Source organism: Callospermophilus lateralis, chromosome Y (assembly GCF_048772815.1).
Source record: "Callospermophilus lateralis isolate mCalLat2 chromosome Y, mCalLat2.hap1, whole genome shotgun sequence".
Classification (NCBI taxonomy): Eukaryota; Metazoa; Chordata; class Mammalia; order Rodentia; family Sciuridae; genus Callospermophilus; species Callospermophilus lateralis.
The window spans coordinates 8,453,850-8,474,550 of NC_135326.1; the positions used below are offsets into that span (position 1 = coordinate 8,453,850).

At 45.5% G+C, this 20,701-nt stretch overlaps 1 long non-coding RNA gene across 1 annotated transcript in view; it reads right to left on the reverse strand.

Annotated features, from left to right (window-relative positions):
• The window catches only part of LOC143639765 (uncharacterized), a 215,757-nt gene that overhangs the window by 17,626 nt on the left and 177,430 nt on the right, over window positions 1-20,701 (reverse strand). Inside the window, exon 3 of the long non-coding RNA XR_013154792.1 lies at window positions 14,708-14,794. This is a non-coding gene — a long non-coding RNA (uncharacterized LOC143639765). The remainder of the gene's footprint in view (window positions 1-14,707; window positions 14,795-20,701) is intronic.

A 20,701-nucleotide genomic window follows, 5' to 3' on the forward strand; every position in this document is an offset into this window, starting at 1 on the left:
ACTGACTGGCTGGCATGTTCATCAAAGCAATTTACGGAGAAGGCACTTTGACAGATTGCATTAAGAATGTTGACTTGCGGAAACAAAGGGGTGCTTTGTAATGTACATAAATTATATGCTTTAAAAAAAAAAAAAAAACCGGCTAGTTCAGAATACTTCAGTGAGACTCTAGGCAGAGCAGAGCGGAGTTTTGACTATTTTTCATTTTAGCACTTCAAAGGTTCTCTTAGGATCCCATGGTTGGCAAAGCCTAAATAGAACAGATAGCACTGTGCATTACGGTTTTCCATTTGCATTGATTGAAATCAGATTTAAGTAGACATGTATTTTTTAAGTATTGACGTGAAGCAAAGACTCTGTTGAATGTTCTGTGGTGTACAAAAGTGGACTAAATACTGTCAGGGGAAGGGAGAGAAGGAAGCTCTCCACAGACCAGTGGTCTGTAGGGGACCCTGGAAAATAATGTGCCCCAAAGTACATGGTTTCAAAGACGCACTTGGCTAATGAAATATCTTACTTAAATCCAGTTTGGTTTGGGTCCTGTAGATGGAACCTACATGTTTACATTAGCCTCTGCATTTTGGTGACCCAAATAGCAGACAAGAACCACGTAGAGGAGAAAAAGGTTATTTTTGCTCAGGGTTTCAAAGGTCTCAGTTCATGGTTGGCCAAGTCCACAACTCTGGGCTCAAGGTGAGGCAGAACATCAGGGCGGTAGGGTGTGGTGGAGGAAAGCAGCTCAGGACATGGCACAAGGAAGCAGAGAGAGAGAGTGTTCCACTCACCAGGAACAAACTGTAAACAACAAAGGCAGCAACCCCAGTAACCTACCTCCTCCGGCCACTGGGTTAATCCATTCAAGTGGATTAATCCACTGTTAGGCTACAACTCTCAAAACCTAATCATTTCACCTCTGAACTTTCTTGTCTCACACATGAGCTTTTGGGGGACAACTTGGATGCCAGCCAGAACACCAGTGCATGGTCTAGCAGTGAGATGCACCCCCCCCCCTTCCCCTAAAACCAAATTTTGATCAATCTCTATGCTTCTGGACAGAGGGAGATTAAAAGAGCTCAGCATCAAGGAGGAAGGGAGTCCACAAGAGTCCAACAGGGAGAGCAAAGGTAATGCTTTAGGTGTGTGAGGTGCCTGGTGTGATTTAGGGACAAGGTGGGAGAATTAGCAGCGTTAGTACTTCAATAAAGCTATGAAGTCGTGATAAGGAAATGTGCTGAGAGTCTCATCCCACAAGGACGGGTCCTAAAATGGTGTGTGGTGGGGAGAGAGACGTCTCCCTGAACCGCAGGGAAGACTAGCTGAGATGCAGCTGTATCTGAGACACATGGGAAAGCAAAGGAGAAGCGGAAAGAAGACAGACGTCGACTGTTGTCCCTGTATCTTGACAAAGTTCTGTGCAGCCGGGGAAGAGTTTTAAACATGGCTTCCATTATTACTGGCTTGACCAAGGGTGTCTCCGGATAGTTCTTTCATGATTCATGAAAACCCAGAAAGGTTACGAGTACTAATAATGAATTAGACGCTCCAGCGGAAGACACCAAATAAATAAATGAAGACATACGCATACCCATAAGTAAATCTAATTATTGGAAATTATTTCACCCAGGAAATAACGCAAGGTGTTGACGGAAATCAGAGCGCTAAAACGAGAAATACATCATGTTTATAGTGTGGCGGGCTCAGCATTTTTAAGTTCCCCTTCTCCCCCGGGTGATTAATGGGTTCTGTGCTAGCCCTATCAATATTTCATGGGGACCTTTGTGGGAATGGAAAAGTCGACATGTAAAATGCAGATGGAGGGTCAAAGGGCGTAGAATATCAAGGCAGTTTTGAAGAAAACCAGTGTTCCTGGACTTGGTTGATCACATGTCAAGATTTTTAGTGAAGCTACCATCATCGAAACAGAAGAAAAATGTGGAAAACAGAAGCTAGAATCTAGGAAATGTCCGTTATGAACGGACGACCTACATCTCTCTCTCTCAATATCCACAGTGGATTGGTTCCAGGACCCCCACAGGTATCCAAATCCTCAGATGTTCAGGTCCTGTCTATAAAAGGGTGCAGTTTTGCACACAACTTACACACATCCTCCGGCATACTTATTCATCTCCAGATGATCTAAGTACCTAATACAAAATGAATTCCTCATACAAGGTCAATGCCAATGGAGATGCTAGGCAAAGAACTGTCACAGTGCGTTATTTAGGGAATAACAAGAAAAACCAGGCACATGTTCCGTGGAGACACTAATTTTTTTTTTCAAATATTTTGATTCACATTGATTGATTCTCTAGATGTGAGACTCAGGGGTACACAGCTCTGACGCTATTTGTGAAAAGGTGGCCAACAGTCAACGAAATAGGCAATATTAGCTCAAATGGTGTCAGTGTTTTAAAAATAGATCTTTACTTCTACCTCAAATCAACTAATAGGAAAGGGTCAGAGCTCATCTGTCAAATGTAGGTGGTGAAACGTGTAGGGAAAAAAAATAAGAAAATACGTATAAATTTGGGGTATACGATATTTAAAAAAAATACAAGATCAAAATCACTAGCCATGAAAGAAAAACAATGAATAAACTGGTTTTCATTAAAATTAAAAAATTTTGTTCAGCAGCAGATAGCACAAAGAGAATCAAAGGGGACAGGGGTGTCGCTCCGAGGTGGAGCCCTTGCCGAGCACGCATGAGGCCCTGGGTTCAGTCCTCAGCGCAGTAAGAACAAAAAAGAAAGAGTTATAGTGGTCTCACAGAGCCTGGAATACAGAGGACATAAAGAAATTCTCCAAATCAACACACACACAAAAATACAACTCGTTTAGACATTTCCAAAAGACTTGAAGGGACACTTTTTCCCAGCGGGGATTTCTGAATGGCCAATCAGCATATGAAAAGTTACTGCCGGCCATTACTCCTCAGGAAAGCACCAATTAAAACCAGAATGGCTGACCACCACCCAGCCAGGGGCTTGAATGAATCCGCAAAAACATTGACAGTCCCAAGAATTTGCATGTCTGTGGGGCCATGGAAATTCTAATAGATGGCCGCTGGGAGAGCCAAGGAGCACTGTCCACTGTTTAGTTGAATACACAGGTGGCCTCCTGGATCTCTGGGTTCTGCCTTTGTGGGTTCAAACCCCTGAGGATCAAAATACTTGAAAAAATTGCTTATTTGTTTGTTTGTTTTTTGGCTGTTGTTATTCTCACTCAACATATAAAGAATCCAGTAGAACAACTATTTAATAGTGAGCGACAAGAAGTCATGTAGACGTGGTTTCAAGTACCCTAGAAGATGTGCCTGGGTGATGCACATTTTATGCAAAGGTCTTGTGAATCCCCTGGATTTTGGCATCCACAGGGGCTCGTAGAACAAATCCCTCCCACGTGGATATCAAAGGGTAACTGCAGATACGTTTGAAATATTTCATTAAACTTCATACTTAAAGATTTGCATGGGTTACATACGCTATGCCTAAAACAGGATAATTAAAAAAAACAAAACACCTTGACTTTACCCCTTACCTAGAAAGGTAAATGTTCCATTTCAACAAAAACAAAAAGAAAGGAGAAAAATTATCTAATTCTGGTTCATGATTTTTTTTTTCTTTTGCAGAATCCTGTTCACATGTACATTTTGCAATGCATTGCAGCAACGCAGTGGAGAAAAAATACATTTTCTTCACTTTAGTGAGGAAGGAAAAAAAATAAAAAATAAAACCCCGGAGGCCATTAAGATGCATAGCAAGGATCGGAAGCATAAAAATGAAACCATCTTCATTTAGAAAAATGATTGCCTTGATCATATTACACATTGCTATTTCAAAAGAGATGGTGCCCAATAGAATTGCATTGTACCTGACCATTTATAGCTCTCATTTCTTTTTAAATATATCTTACAGTTATCCCTGGAATGAAAATGGCCCTTTAGTACCATGCACAGAATCATTCACTGAATTTGCAAAGACGGGTAATTTTGATGGGAATAAATTCATAATAACAGTAATAACTTCTGAGTAGATAGGCAGATATTCACTTTAATATCTGCACCTGTCTCCATCTCAGGGTCTAAAGGCATCTATGAAAAGCTCTGCTGGCCCATCTAAACGTTCACATTCTAAAGTGATTCAAGTTCGGCTCATTTAAGCACATCGGCATGATCTGAGGAGAAATACATCATTGCCTGTTTTCTGGGGTCAGTAGTTTGGGGTACAAAATAATTTTGAATAAGCATATTCCACAAGGGTGCTGACATACGGAAATACCATCTTGTAATATCTCAACAAACACAACTTGGATATTTAAAGAAATGCACGGTAATGGTCCTTTCTTGGGTAGGCAATTCAGACGGGGTGGATTTGGGCCAAATTTTGCATGAGAAGCAGAAGCAAGATTTGATCATGTGTCTTTACCCCTGACCTTTACCCCTGCCCCTCAAATATCGTCAGGAGTCAGCATGGTATGGCTGTCAAGGTCCATGACTGCACCATTGCAGGAGAAGGGGTTTCTGCTCCAAGTCTGCCCCTCACTAGCTGTACACCTTGCACACACCCAGACCTGGTTCCTCATATAAAAAGGCCAATGATAACGCTAACCTCCCTGGGTTACCTTGGGAATGACAAGTCTGTGGCACAATGATCTCACCTGTGAAAGTATCTGTCTACTCTTGCTGCTGTAACAAACTAGGTCATTCGTACGTCACAGAGATTTATTTCTCACAGTTCTCCAAGATGAACTTTTTTTATTTTATTTTTTGGTACCAAGGATTGAACTCAGGGGCCCTCAACCACTGAGCCACTTCCCCAGCCCTATTTCGTATTTTATTTAGAGACAGGGTCTCACTGAATTGCTTTAGGGCCTCGTTTTTTTTTTCTGCTGAGGCTAGCTTTGATCCTCCTGTCTGGGCCTCCCAGGCCACAGGGATTACAGGCGTGCACCACCAAGCCTGGCTCCAAGATAAACTTTTGTTGCTCAGATGGTGTCTATGAATATTTATTTATCATATGATTTAAAAACCCTAAAAAGAAGTCCTACCTTTACCCATGCACAGGCCCACTCATAATCCCTCAGTTGGCATTTTGCATACTTGGTGGTTTCTTTGCAGGGAGACAGGTTCCTCCTAGGGAAAGCACTCACAGCCACCTGCTCCAGGGTATTCTCAGCAACCCAGCAGGGCTCCGGGCTTCCTGCCGTGCCCTTATCTTCCCCCCACCTCCTTTGCTTTCCCTCTCAGGTGCTAAGCCAGGACACCCCTGGTACTCTGGTTGGACAGGTCTCCGTTGTCAGCTCACCGGTGCATCTTAGACGTGTGGCAGCTTACCTGTAGTGGCCAGGAGCCTCCCTCTTCCCCACTGGGACAACAGAAAATGTCTCCCCACATTGACAAATGCAGTGGGGGCCGAGGTTCCTGAGAAAGAATCACACCTCAGAGAAATGCACCCCGGGGCTCGGAAGGATCTATTTTCACCAACCCAACAGAGGGGAGTGGAGAGGCTCGGCTCCCAGCTCACTGGGCCACAGAAGTGATGCTGGCTTTATTTGCCTCCAACTCTTCTCCTGGTCATCCAGGATGGTTCCACTTCTTACCTGTCCCTGCAGATGCCTCTGCAGACCCCTCTGTCCAAAACAGCCCCTCCCCACCTGTTACCACCTACCTTCTCACTCTGCTTAACTGTAGCACGCTTCACCACTGAAGGGGAACATTGCTTGTCCATCTGTCCATCCATCCTTCTTTCCATCCATTCATCCGTCCATCCATCCTTCTTTCTTTCCATCCATTCATCCTTCTATCAATCTTTCTCTCCATCCATCCATCCATCCATCCTTCCATTCATCCTTCTATCCATCTTTCCATCCATCCATCCTTCCATTCATCCTTCTATCCATCTTTCCATCCATCCATCCTTCCATCCATCCTTCCATTCATCCTTCTATCCATCTTTCCATCCATCCATCCATCCATCCATCCATCCATCCTTCCATTCATCCTTCTATCCATCTTTCCATCCATCCATCCATCCATCCATTCATCCTTCTATCCATCTTTCCATCCATCCATCCATCCATCCATCCATCCATCCATCCTTCCATTCATGCTTCTATCTATCTTTCTTTCCATCCATCAATCCATCCATCCATCCATCCACCCACTAATTCATCCATGCATTTATTTTTAAGACACAATCTCACTTTGTGAGCTAAGCTGGCCTCAAACTCACAATCCTCCTGCCTCAGCCTCCCAAGTAACTGGTATTATGGGAGTGCACACCAAGTCCAGTTGGTTTCTTTTCCTCCTAGTAATTTGGTTCCCATCAGGAGAGGGGCTTTGTTCAATTTACCCTGGTACCTGGGATGGGTTCTTCATAAACAATACCAGGGGAAATAATTGGACTCAACAAAACAAAGCCTTATTTCAATTACTGGTAATATTGAGGAAAAAAAAAAAAAAAAACTCTCTTAGAACCAAAATAACATTGTGATCTATTCATAAGAATAGACCCAGCAAATGGAAGCCAAATCCAACAACCCAGTAGAACTAGGTGTGTGTGTGTGTGTGTTTCTATTTCCTAAAATGATCAATACAAGCTATTTCAGGCTGCCTTGCTTTAAATCCTTTATTCGTTCCAGCAGGGCTTTTGTTCGCAGAATGTCCTTAAATGTCATACCCATTAATTTCTCGAGGCCCTGGGGATATCTGAAATAGAGGTTAAGATCTCTGCATGAGGGCTGGGGATGTGGCTCAAACAGTAGCACGCTCGCCTGGCATGCATGAGGCCCGGGTTCGATCCTCAGCACCACATACAAAGATGTTGTGTCAGCCGAGAACTAAAAAATAAATATTGGAATTCTCTCTCTCTCTCTCTCTTCTTAAAAAAAAAAAAAAAAAAAAAAAAAAAAAAAGATCTCTGTGTGAAACTTTTCTATTGAGTGTTCCGTTTGCCAAGTTAGGGAGCTGCACATAACTCCTACGGATTTCTGGGGGTCCTTGGTTGGAAAACCTCCACCAACTCCACGGCATCCACCATGGATTCATTCTTTCACCTGAATCCCTCTTTGGCTCATTGGCGTATTGAGACTCCCATGGTGCCCTGGACTCTGGCCACCTGTGCATTAACTCCGGGTCAGACCTGTGGGTACAGACGGGGAGCGGCTTGGTCAGGGAGAACTGGAGGCACCTGGCTTATCTGCAAGGCAGGAAGCGGGAGAGTGCGGGTCCACAATGGTGAGGGGGTGATGGGCCTGGACCAAGCTCCTGGGGCCATATTGGTTTTGCAAAGACTTGACTTTTCTTTGAGAGACACAGGAGGCCACCAGCAGGCTTTGATAGGAGTGACATTCTCTGGCTTCGGTCAGTCTCTCTCGGTGTTGTACAGCGTGCTCTGAATGTCGTTGTCCCCAAATTCCCAAACTCGAGACAGTCTGGATCATGGGGCGTAAACAGCGTCTCTTCCCAATGGTGAATCGCCCTTGTGATTTCCAACCACACCAAACCAGGGGTCCTCTGTGGCCTCCTCCAAATGTGAAGAAGAAGAGGGGTGGAGGATCTCTCCGATATTTTAGAACCTGTGTGTGGATATGGGGGGGAATGAGCCTTTAAATATGGAGACGCCATATTTTCTGTGCATCATCGTTACAGATTTCCTTGTTTTTATCGGACAACTGGACATTCCAGGACCCTAACGCCCCTCTATTTTCCAATGTGCGTTCTGAGTGCACAGATTCCTTCATTGTGGCATGCAGGATGGAAAGCTCGATACTCTCACAGCCTTGTTTATATCTATCCACGGTTGAAATTCACTCCCAATGTGCCAACAGCACCCCAATCACCAAGCCATGAACTGCCCCGTCTCTGCTGCGTGGAAGAGATTTGAGTGATAAGATGGCATTATCGGAGACTTGGATTTATTTTTCCCCTGAAAACATAAGACACTCACCTCCTACCTGCTGCTTTATGGAGTGCTGTGGAATCAACAGTGCGTGCCGCCGAGTTTCCTGAATGGTTTACGGACTCTCACTATTTCCTTCTTCTAATGGTAGCTTGGTACCCAACACGGTACTAAAGTCGGTCAAGCATGCTTTTATCAAACTCTTGGGCATAGCAGGGATTAGGCTAAATTGTTTCAAGCAATGAGAATAAGAGAGATCTTGGAGAAAAGACAATAAATCAAGGTTCAACACAGACATAGCCCCTATTTCCAAAAAAAAAAAAAAAAAAAGAGTTTAGTGTAATCTGATTGTCTTGCAAGAGTTTTCTACAGAATGTTTTTTGGAGGAAAAAATATTAATTAAAAAAAAAATAAACATCAGCCTTTTCTTACAGTTCTGCTGGTAGAGTCCAGTATAGCCTATTAGCAACCCTCACTGTATCTGAGAGAATTCTGGGCTTGATCACACTGGCAAAATGTTTCTCACGGTGCAAACTGGCGAGGCGGACGGCTGAACCAATAAACGGCTGAACCAATACAATGTTCCTCTGATGAAGCTCATTAAAAGCCGGATGTTGGACGCACACTGCAAAAGGCTAAGTGTTGGAATTGCCTTGGGAGTGAAAAAGGTCTCGGGCTTGCTCTGCGTCCCACGAGACTCTGCCAGGACTTCTCCCAAGGTGGGCGGTGTGGATCGGAGCCTGGATGTGTGCAAGGCAGTGTGTGCATGCACCTGCTCTCGGTGCCCTGTTGGATAAGATGGCCACAGGTCCGACTTTAATCAAACAGGTGCTCCATAGGTTTGGAGTGTAAAAGCTCCCGCAGGGCACAGGGGACCAGAACTGTGTTGGTAACCCCTACAGTGGCCCTGCTCAAGGTGCTGTTTCAATCCATGCGCCTCCTGGACGTTAGCACCAGGTACGGTCCAAAGTCACTTTTTGGTAAAATGACAGTATAAAATCTACGTGAACTCCAGACGGGGTAGACATAAGGACAGTGAGAAAATACACATGCATGCACCTAAGTGCAGGGGAACAATTTGACCCCATTAGCCTACATTTTTGTAAATCACTTCTTAGCTTCAGTCTGGCTTTCTCTTCTTTAGTGGCTGATCTTTCACTTACAGCCTAGGCGGGTCCTGCCCAGAGTTTGTGGGGGCTCTTTATAAGGGAGAATATTTATTGGTATGGAGTGATTCTCTTTTTTTGATTCTTTCTTCGTCTTTTCCTTAAAGCCCAACTGTCTTTGCAGACCTGTTGCCTAGGGTCCCTGAACAGCTTGCTCGCAGGACGGGTGAGCGTCTCTCAGCTCCGGGATCTTCCTCAGTCCATTTGGGCAAACAAACGGCGCTCACGAAGCTCTTCAAAGTTCTTGAGGGGCGTCTACGATCATTCCTACTTTTCTTTTGAAGCAACCCTTAAGAGAAGGGCAGGTACTGATCCAAAACCAAACATCAATTCAGGACAATGATAGAGTCAGGCAGAGTTTTCCAAGCCACCGGAGGGGCACACTGGTCTTTGGACCTCTACTTGGGACTATTTGTCCAAAAAACAACTTTTTTTGTTTTTTGGTACAGGGAATTGAGCCCAGTGGTGCTTAACCAATGTGCCACATCCCCAGACCTTTTAATATTTTATTTAGAGACAGGGTCTCAATAAATTGCTTAGGACCTCACTAAGTTGCCGAGGCTGACCTCGAATTTGCGATCCTCCTGTTTCAGCCTCCCAAACGGCTGGGATCACAGGCATGTGCCCCCGTGCCTGACTTACAAACTACCTATTCTGATGTTAGATTTGTACGTTTATGAAGCTTTGCAGTTTGCGAATCTATTGTCTTCAAGCTGTGGTTGAATCACTCCTGCACCCAACAGCCTGGGCAGATACAAAAATGCTGTGACGGACTGAATTATTTTCCCCGAAAATTGGTGATTTGAAGCTTTCCTCTCAATGGGACTGCATTTGGAGACAGGACCTTTGAGGAAGTCACAGGGTTAAATGAAATCAAGGGGCAGGGCCCACCTGTTCGGATGGTTCTGCTATCCTATAAGAAAAGGAAGAGGCACTGGGCCTGTGCCTCCTACCATCTGAGGATACTGTGAGTGGGTGGCCATCTGCAGGCCAGGCACAGTCCTCCTAGGAAACAGAACCCTGTCCCTAGAACTGTGAGGAAACGGATTTCTGTTGACAGTCACTGTGTGATATTTTGCTACAAAAGCCTCGTCAGATCAATACAAACACAATAGCACAATGTCAACAGCTGTTAACCGATTTTCTTTCTCCTCTACAAAAAAAAATACATTCAAATGTATATACATGTATCAGTGTTGTCAGTTGTGACAGTCTGCGTTCCGTTACTGTAAGGGAATAACTGAGATCATCCATCTGTAGGGAGGAAAGGTTTGTTTGGGCTCTTGGCTTTGGAGGTTCTAGTCCATGAGCAGTTTGCCTGGTTGTCTGGGGGCTGAGTAGAGACAGCCCCCAGCAGAGGAAAACTGCTTGCCTGGTGCCCAGGGACTGAAGGAAACTCAAAGAAGCCACCCACCCAATGAACTGCAGACTTCCACAAGTCCCACCTCCTAAAATCCCCATGACCCACCTATAGCACCAGGGTCAGGAGGCAAAGCCCCGGACACCCGGACCTCTGAGGGATGCTGACCCAAACCACGGCGCTCTGGAACGTGTCCTGGTCTCCAAAGCCTTGCACACGTGGCCTGCTTGTGAAAAGGGAGTGTGTGGGTGATGGGAAGGTCATACAACCCGCAGAACCACAAACAGACGCAGGGGATTCAGAGTCCGAGAAACAGACAGGATAACCCAAGTAGAGGCTAGAAAGACGGAGGGACGGGCCACACGCCAAGCGTCTAGAATCTGGAGAAGGCGAGAGAATGAGCCCGTGTCCCCAGAGGGAACCCAGCCTCACCCACATGTCAGTCTCATCTTAAGGAGGCGAATTTCCCACTTCTACCGAAATGCAAAAGAACACATGGGCTGGCTGGTGGGACTGAAAATGGGTGCGCCCACGCTGGAGAGCAGGATGGAGATTCCTCAGGAAACTTGGAATGGAACCACCCTTCGACCCGGCTCTCCCACTCCTTGGCTCATTCCCAAAGGACTTTTCAAAAACAACGTACTTCAGGGACGCAGCCACATCAATATTTACAGCAGCTCGATTCACAATAGCCAAGCTGTGGAACCAACCTAGATGCCCTTCAACCGATGAATGGATGAAGAAATTGTGGTACAGATACACAATGGAATATTACTCAGCCATGAAGAAAAATGAAATTATGGCATTGCTGGTAAATGTATGGAACTAGAGAGTAGCATGCTAAGCAAAATAAGCCAATGCCCCCCCCAAAACAAAGGCCGAATGTTCCTCTGACTCACAATAATGGGTAGTGGGGAGAGAAGAATAGAAGTTCATTGGATTAGATAAAGGAGAATAAAGGGAAGGGTCAGGGTGGATGGGAATAGGAAAGACAGTAGAGTGAATCGGACAGAACTCTCCTGGGCTCATATATGAATATATAAAGAGTGTAGCTCCACATCATGTGCAACTACAAGAATGGGAAGTTATACTCCTTGTATGTATTATATATCAAAATACACTCTACTGTCATGTGTAACTAAAAAAATAAATAAATGCAATAAATGCAAATTTGCATTGGTTTAAGCAACTCAGTTTGTGATAAGCTATAAAGAGCCAGTCAGAAACAAACACATTCTTCTAAAAGGGAACTGGCCCTACAGTGTCTGTCTAGAGAGAAATGCATCAGGGGTTTCTGAGTTCAAATAGAGGAATTCACAGGCCAACCTTCTAAACAAGAACTCCTAGGAGCGACCTCTTTGCTATTTCCTGCCCTGGGCCTCTTTGGTGATACTTACTGATGACATTTTGTCATTTATTGATGACATTTTATTTTAGTACCAGGGGTGTTTAACCACTGAGCCACATCCACAACCCTTTTAAAATTTTTTAAAAATCTTTTTATTTAGAAACAAGGTCTTGCTGAGTTGCTTAGGGCCTCGCTAAGTTGCTGAGGCTGGCTTTGAGCTTGGGATCCTCCTGCCTCAGCCTCCCAAGTCGCTGGGATTACAGGCATGTGCCACTGCGCCTCGCTGATTAGTGACATTTATTAGTGACACTTATTAGTGACATTTTGTTTTTCTGGAAGAGTCACTTATTTCTTGAGGAGGCACAGTGCTTTATCAGGGAGACTGTTCAATACCCCAGGAGGGCTCCACACTCTAATGTCTCCTTTACTGAGTTTTCTAAATGCATTTTAAAATAGTCAGAAACTGCTTACTTGCACCTTATTCATTTTAAAAGGCAATAGAAGCAAGTCATTTTTTTTAGAACAGAGATGTTTTTCATTGTGATCCTAAAATCGTCCCATATTTTGCTATAATTATAATGTTGACTGGTAAATGCCTTTTCAACGGCTCTGAAGTCCTCTTTTACTATGATTTCTTGGTGTTATTTTATAGGTAAAGACGTAAGGGATTGGTTCCTCCTAAGACAGACCTACTAACGCAGAACTGGGAGGGAAGGGACACCCGGACCTGCACGTCCAACAGTGTCCCCAGGAGATTCTGCTGCGGGGGGGTTAAGGGGAGGAGACCTGTTCTCCTAGGGAACCGGTGATTGGCAGAGGTGAAAGGTGCCTTACGCACAGGGCTCCATGAAATCCCCACCCTGGGTACCCCCCGCTGGGGCGCACTCTCAGCGCAAGCCCCATTCCCGCGGGCACTGGGCATTTACGGATGTGTCCACGGGAATGGGGTGCACAAGCCTGGCCAGCACACGAGAGCGCTGGCATTTCTGGTGAGCCAGCTTGGCTGGGCTACGGCATTCAGCTATTCAGACAGCAGGGTGGGTGCTGTCAGCAAGACGTGAAAGTGGAGGCCACCATCAGCTGGATCTAAGGAGGAGAGGTAAAACGAAATCCAAAGGCACACCCTCAGTGCCCACCTCCCGCGGCCACACCCTACCTGCCTACAGTTACCACTCAGCTGATCCGTGCAAGTGGATTAATCCATTCATCAGGTTACACTCAACATCTAATCATTTTTTTTTAAAGAGAGAGAGCGAGAGAGAGAGAAAGAGAGAGAGAATTTTTAATATTTATTTTTTAGTTTTCGGCGGACACAACATCTTTGTTTGTACCTGGTGCTGAGGATCGAACCCGGGCCGCACGCATGCCAGGCGAGCGCGCTACCGCTTGAGCCGCATCCCCAGCCCCACCTAATCATTTTTCCTCTGAATCTTCTTGCCTTGGCTCACCCAGGAGCTTTTGGGGGACACCTCATATCTGAACCCTAGCACCCACCGAGAATTGACAATGTCCTAAGTAGGAAAGGCGTTGAGCGGCCCTCACCTACTTAACACCTGAGCTGAGTACCTGTTGGGTGCCTGCCAGTCCCCTGTGATCCTGTAGCCAACCGGGAATCGTGGACGCCGCCGCTGCCCAGGATGGGGAGAGATTTGTGCACCAGCCGGGAAAGAGATCCAAATGAAAACTTCAAAGTATGGTCCCTACTGAACGAGGAGGACTACTTCTGAGCCATCACGCCCTTTATCGTAAGTAGAGCCTTGGTAAATCAAAGACCTGAGCTGTGTCTACAGCTAACGTTTGTCCCGAGGATGGTTTTCAAGAGACGCCAGAATAAATAAAGAAATTAAAGGAGATATCAAGCCACTCGTGCATCAATCAAGAAGACCTCAAATAATTGGTAGGTTTGGGAGCGGAGAGCATCTGAGAGCCCCGTAAGCACATGCCACTGTATCGACTCTCTGCTGTCCGTGGGCCAGGGCCGTAGAAATCAAGGTCGGGAAGATGGATTCCGGGGCTCAGGCATTTAGACGGGGCTGTCATTTAGCTAAGAGAAACCTAGACCCAGCCTGTTCTCATCCTCCTCAGCCCACCTGCACTGGCAAAACCCAATCCTCCCGAGACCAGGGATATGTGATACGTCATCTTAGCAGCACAGAGCCAAAGAGGGGACAATAAAAACACCTAGCATTTGAATTGAGGCTGCAGGACACAAAACAGTTTCCAACGTGGACCCTGCCTCTTGGACCTCTGCTCCCAATTTCTACCTCTCCCTGCAGCAACGTCTCTCTCTTGCTCTTGCCTGAGATGGCTTCCTACTGTCCACCCTACCCCGCCAAGGTCCTCAGATTTATTTTATTAAATAAAATAAAAGACTAGTGCATTATTGCTCTAGTCTTTTCCTGTTCACATTCACTCATTTTTTCCTTGGCGTAGACTTAGGAGTTGAACTGCAGTGTCGATATCCAGAAATTTCATGGAAGAAGAAGTAGTCCGCCTGGCGAGGGTGACTGTTCCTTTTTCATTTCTCCCTGTTCTTCATGATGTAATATAAGGCCTGATTAGCATTGGGACCCAAGATATGGTTTTTCCAAAGAGGTGACAAAACACTATCTTTAAATCTAGTTTGATAAGTTGAGAAACCATATCGAAAGAAAGCTACATGGGAGATTTTGGATTCCACTTTAATGGCGGCCCTAGCAGCCAGGACAGATGTTATGGGCTTCCATTCCACCCACTGGCCCTGGGCACCATGTTTGTGGTTTTTCCACTGTTTACATCAAGGAGGGAAAATCCTGCAGACATGACCTTCATTGTCATAACCACTTGCTTGTCAATTGATCTCCTTCTCTCTCTCTCTCCGTAGTGATACATGGAATTTGTCAACCTTCTTTCAACCTTATACAATATATTCCTTTGCCTCTAAGTCGCTACCCACCTTCTCTGCCGGCCACCGTGGAATATTACCAATGCTTTCTGTACTGTGAAGTTCTCTGCCATGTTTCTCCTTTTCTCCACATAGTTCCTTAAGAGAAAAAAAGATACAGATTTGCATATAATAAATGTTGATTTATTAATAAATATATACATCATATTTATCTATTTTTGCAGGTGACTGCAATTCCATATGCGAGTGCAAGAAATAATGCAGAGAGATCCCACATATCCTTCACCCAGTTTCCTGCAAGAGTAACTTCCAGACAGAAAAGGTCACAATGAGGGAACCAATCGATGCCCACCCACCTTATTTGTATTTCCCCAGTTTTGCATGGCCCCCTCTGTGTGTTTTCTGTGAATGTGCGTGTACTACTTCAATGCGATCCTATGGCACGCTCAGTCCTTCCTCCATAAGATCCGTGAGTTCACTTGAATGCACGTCTCTTAAATATCCTCCCTTGTTAATAAATTTTAGTTTCTAAAACGCACCCTTTTGACTGAAGTCTCTAAGATTTCCATGTGGCCAAGTTTGCTCAAACTCTCAGGGAGCATAATTATCATTGGCACTCAGCATGGAATTCTTTTAAGATGGGAGAAGTATTTTTAGACTCTGAAATTCTTTCCAATTAACCAGTCATCGTTTCTTGTGGAGAATACTGAGAAGGTTCAGAATCATTGGAAGGTGGGGCGTGAGCTCTCCGTGATGCATCCCCACACCTCCATATCCTACGCACTTCTGATTGGGATCCTCATCTCCCTGCTGTAAAATTACAACATGGTCCAATTTTGGACTTTAAAATTATCAAAAAAAAAAAAAAAAAAAAAAAGAAAAAAGAAAGAAAGAAAGAAAAAAAGAAAAGGAAGAAAAGTAAATGTAAATAAATTTGTTGATGACTGTGGGCAAAGGTTATTCAGAATATAGTGGAGGAGATTCCTCAAGTATATGATTTTATTTTATTGTATTTCAAAGTTCCAAATTGGAAGGGGCAAGCCCTATGTATCAGTCAGCTTCCTGTCACTATAACAAAATGCCTGAGATAAGCTAACTTGTAGAGACCAAATGTTATAGGGTTCACAGTTCTGAAGGTTCCAATCCATAATCGAGCGGACCCACAGCTTTGGGCTTCTGGTGAGGCACTACATCTTGGTGGATGCAGGGGGCAGAACAAGATCCTTAATATCATGAGCCAGGAAACGGAGAAGGAGACAGGAAGGGGCTGACCCAAAGGACCACAAACGCTGGATTCCATTTTCCGACCCACCAGGAAACTTGCTGAGAGTGTTAGAGGCAAAATCCCCACTGCAGACTGGGGAGCCCCGACACAGAACCACATCCTACCAGAGGAGCGCACGTAACGCCCAGCATCAACAACACCCCTTCTGCCTGTCTCACCTTCAAAACGGGGTCCCGTTCACGGCCTGCTGGGGGTGAACGGTGTGAACTGCACTCAAGAGCAGTCTCCTGCTTCCTGCACTCCCAGGTTGGCGGAGCTCAAGGTAAACGCAGCCACGCATCCTTCAGCGTCTGTCTGCGTTGGCCTGCTGCTGCGGAGGGAGAGGTGGGGTCCATCTGTCTGTCGCCAAAGAGGCGAGGAGGAGAAAGAGCATATACCCAGTAGGAAAATCCGCACAGGCATGAAATAATTATCAATGCAAGAACAGAAACCAGGAGAGGCAGAATCAGGCTTTGAGACATCGCCAGGACTGTGCTGATCCAAAGTGCTAGGGGGAAATTCCATTGGCAGAACAGAACGGATCATGGCCTTGAGGCTGGGGTCCGTCTCATACTGGACTCTGCTTCGGTTATGCCTTAACTGAAGGTCCCGTGGCTTCCTAGGTCCACGTGAATAAATCTTCCTTGTTTGAACCCAGTCCCTGCCAGGGAGGGCCTGTGCCCAGAACTCACAGCCGACCCAGCCCTGCACAAGGCCTTCCTTATTGCACACGGGTGTGCCAAATGAAGGGCCTGGGTCCTCTGGCAGAAGCTGCTTAATAAAAACACAACGGAGGCTGTAATTGGAGAATGCCCGCGGTCCCTAGCACCCTTGTGTTTGGGATCCAAGGTGGCAGCCGGCCACCGAGAACATGTTTTCGCCTCTGTGTGTCTTTGATAAGGTTCTCGGGTTCCGGGCTCGGCTCTGCCGGCCCCCGCCCGGGTTATCGGGAGATCTGAGAAACTCGGACACATTCTTCCGTGTCCTCTTGGCACACAACCTGGATGACCTTGGCCTCTTCAGCCCAGCCCACACTTCTCAGAACTTGGCTGGCTCCAGTCTCCGGGTGGAGATTCAGTTAAATCAAGATACACATTTTTGCATCCTGGGGCTGGCTGAGCAAGACAGACCCAGTGCACTTTCCGACAAGAGCCTGGGCTCTTTGCAGGCCTGTTTGTGTTTGTTTGTTTCCCAGAATAATACTGGCTCCCCAGGGGACCCCCTCGGGTGATGTCTAAGGAAGAGAGTTCTGAATGCAAACATGTGGCTCTTAAATATCTCTCAAGAGACACTGGGCTGTGGATTTCTGATCTGTATACAAATGCACAGTGGGTGTTTCCGATCCTCTTGGGATTTTATGGTGGCAAAATGCCAACTGCCCACTTTCTCAGACGATGCCTCTCTTAGGGCCTGAGCGAGGGTGGGTGGGAGGTGGGTTTGCAAGGAAGAAAAGGCGGGGAGGGGTATGGTAAGGATAACTTTGGTTACATGGCTTTTAAAAGGTTCAAGGAAAGAAGAGAAGTCTATTGGCTGAGCTGAAACTAAATCCCCTTTTCCACCTTTACAAAGCTGGAAAGTTCCCTACTCTAGGAATCTGAGTGCATGTTTCTAACACCTTCAGTTTGGGGATTTTGCCACGCATGTGTTTTTCAGGCTAACATCCTAGATAATAGGATGCCTGTTCTAGATAATAAATGTTTAGGGTTTGCATGCCACGGGGGCTCTGTTGTGGCCACCCCACCCGGCCACTGTGGCCTGCAACAGACTCAGACAACAGGCAAGAACGGAGTGTGGCTATTTTCCAATAAAACCTTATTTATTAAACAGGTGGCAGACCACGGTTGACCCCAAAGGGCTGTTTAGAGGCCAATGTTGTCCCACGGCTGGTCTCAGCCGTGAGCACAGGAGGTGGGCGGCCATGAACAGGGGCTACCTCTTCTGCTGACCAGATCTCAACCACGTTAGTCAGGGACGTGTTAAGCCAGAAGCAAAATGCATGAGCGAAAGTGAATTCCATCCACACGTCTCAGAAACTGTACTGAACGGAAAGCTGAAGTCACCACACAAGGCCCAGGGAAGACCATTCTTGGTAAAGCACACAAGCAGATACCAGTGAGCGACTTTGGCCTTGCACGAGTCTTATTATTCGAACTTAATATAAATGGAATCATATAGTAGCAATTTAAAAAAATCTTTTTTTGGTACCAGGGATGGAACTCAAGGTCCCTCGACCACAGAGCCCCGTCCCCAGCCCTATTTTATATTTTATTTAGAGTCAGGGTCTCACTGAGTTGCTTAGTGCGTCACTTTGGCTGAGGCTGGCTTTGAACTCACGACCCTCCTGCCTCAGCCTCCTGAGCCGCTGGCAGATTTCAAAATACCTCTGATGTGATATCCCTTAGCTTCCCCTATCCAACATCTGGAAAATTCTCCGCGTCTGAGAAGCGGGCTCGGGCTGGTCGGCCATTCGACGCACTGAGAGCGGTCATCTGTCTTAGGCTGATGAGCACTGGACAGCTACACAACGGGATGAGTCCGCAGACACCAGTTCCTATTAATTTTACATTTATCCCAGAACAGGGGCAAGGAGCATCTGGCATGTCGGAAACCCCGTCCACTTCTCTGAAGGAGCACAAGTGATCAGAGACTTCCCTCATTCACAACTTTCTCCCCAGAGACCAGGATGTTGTGCTCAACAGAAGCAAAACATTAAACCCTCAACTTTGCACAGACAAGAACCCCAACTAGTTACACAAAATAGGTATTTAAAAAAAAAGAGTCCCTCCAAGCGAGTGCACATCCTGCCGTAACAGTCCTATGCCCGGGGGTGCACCACCCAATGCACTACTGGCCATTTGCATGCTTGGTTCTAGGAGCAGGCACATTTGGCCTCGATGGATGGTCGTCATTTACTGGTGCATTACTACAGCATCTCTTCCAGATGTCCATGAGAGTCTTTAAAACCAGAACCCTCAGCTCCCCAGCATCTAGCCCATGTCCTTCCGGCCTTGGCTTGTGAACGATGCCTAAGTTTTTTGGATGAAATATAAAAAAAAAAAGATATTTACAAAATTCTCCTTCCCCTCTTATTCTTAATGCACCAAAGAGAACCTCTGTTCTGACCTGTATCATGTCAGATCAATTGAGATTGATTTTAAATTTCACATCGATGCTTTTGAAGTCACTGACTCATACCAGGGAGCCACAAGTATTTCCAAACCCAAACACCTGTGTCCATTTACAAGTTTACACTCATGTCTCCAACTCGAACCTGGTACCAAAGGGTCAGCTATAGTTGAGACCTCAGTGCCCTCCAATGTGGTAAAGGCTTGATCCCCAGATTGGCTCACAGGGCGGGGTGGAGCCCGAGGGAGGTGGCTCTTAGTGGGAGGTCTTTGGGTCACTGGGGTGGTGTGCTCTTGAAGGGTCCTGTGGGACCCTGGTCTCTTCTTCTTTCTTTCTTCTTTCTTTCCTTTTGTATCTTGACCATGAACTTCAGAGTTGAGCAGATTTTCTGGGCCGCGACACAAGTCGTGCTGCCTTACCAGAGTCCCCAAATCAACAGGGTGAACCAACCATAGACAGAGACCTCTAAAACTGTCAGCCAAAAATAAACCTTTTTTCTTTATAAGCCAGTTATCTCAGTATTTTCTTACAGTGCAGGGAAGCTGACGGACACAGTCAGTTCAGCCTCTTCTTCCTGATTTCCTGCAGTTTTCCATTCTGAGATCGGCCTTCCCTATCTGCAAACTCTGCATCCTCAGATTCCACCAACTGCAGATCAAAACTTAAAAAAAATCTGCAACTTCAGTGAACATGTATACTTTTTTTTTTTTTTACTGTCACTACACCCTAAACTATAAAAAATAATAACTATCTACATAGCACCTACGTTGAGTTATGGAATCCTGCATTTTTACATAAAGGTCTATGCTTCATTTTATGATGGTTTTTGAAAGGGTTCACTTTTTTTTGAAGGTCTAGGTCATTTTTCAATGAGCGTGTCCAAGTGTTCTAAGACAAATAATTAGGTAGTAACTTCCCTGTTTCCTGAGGTTTTGCATGACCACAGTTTCAGCTGCCCAAGTTCAACTATGGTCCAGAAATATTAAATGAGAAACTCCTGAAATAAACAATCCAGCATCTGCCTTTCGGAGTAGCCTGATGGAATCTCACGTTGTCCCGTGGCATCCTGCCCAGGGTGTGACTCATCCCTCTGTGCAGCGTGTCCACACTGTATGTACTACCCTCACCGTATGCACATATCTCAGTCAGGATCCCACTTTACAGTACCACAGTATTTGTGTTCAACTAAAACTTATTCTACTTAATAATGGCACCAAAGCACAAGAATACTGATGCTGGCCATTCAGATATCTTAAAGAGAAACTGTAAAATGCTTACTTTAAGCAAAAAAGACGAAAGTTTGCCGTAATATACGTAGATAGGAAAGAACATATTCTATATTGAGTTTGGTACTATCCACCGTGTCTGGCATTTGCTTGAGACCTTGGACTACTTCCTGACTAGTTTATCCACCGCTCGGTCTGTCTGTGAGTAAATAAGTGATTGTATGGAATGTCACGTCCGTAGTGAGCCCTCAGTAAATGTCAATCTTTATATCACTCTTTCCTCGCTGGTTCACATGTTGAACGTGTTTACAGGTGGCCAACATGAGCTAAGAAACGAGTAGATGTAACAGTTTTATCCTGATATTAATAACAAGTAACTTAGCTCATGGAGTGAGTTTGTATCTTCAACTGATTTAGAAAATAATGAGA